The sequence below is a fragment of the Eimeria mitis genome, genomic scaffold, assembly GCF_000499745.2.
Source record: "Eimeria mitis Houghton genomic scaffold, Emh_scaff389, whole genome shotgun sequence".
NCBI classification, from domain to species: Eukaryota; Apicomplexa; class Conoidasida; order Eucoccidiorida; family Eimeriidae; genus Eimeria; species Eimeria mitis.
The window spans coordinates 7,960-8,367 of record NW_013572224.1 but is presented as its reverse complement, the minus strand read 5'-3'; positions in this window follow the sequence as shown (position 1 = coordinate 8,367).

Here is a 408-nt window from a genome sequence, read left to right as displayed (position 1 = left end):
GCTGCTGCTGCTGCTGCTGCTGCTGCAGTCGGCCGCAACACAGCAGCAGCAGCAGCAGCAGGTGCTGTCGAGCCGCGCCTATCTGCTGCTGCAGCAGTAAGAAAAATAAACTGCAGCATAAACGCAAAACCAAAAGAAGACGGATTACTCTGCTGCTGCTGCTGCTGTCTTTGAGCCCCCCTCCTCGCAGCCACCCCGATCACCAGCAGCAGCAGCAGCAGCAGCAGCAGCTGCTGCTGCTGCTGCTGCTGCTGCTGTCTGCAGGCTGCCTGTACACCTCACGGGGGCTACAAGCTCGGCTTCAGTTAATTAAAAATTATTTTTTCTTTTTAATATTTAGTGCTGCGAAGCAGCAGCAGCAGCAGCAGCAGCATGATGGTGCTGCTGCTGTGTTTATTATTGGAACAG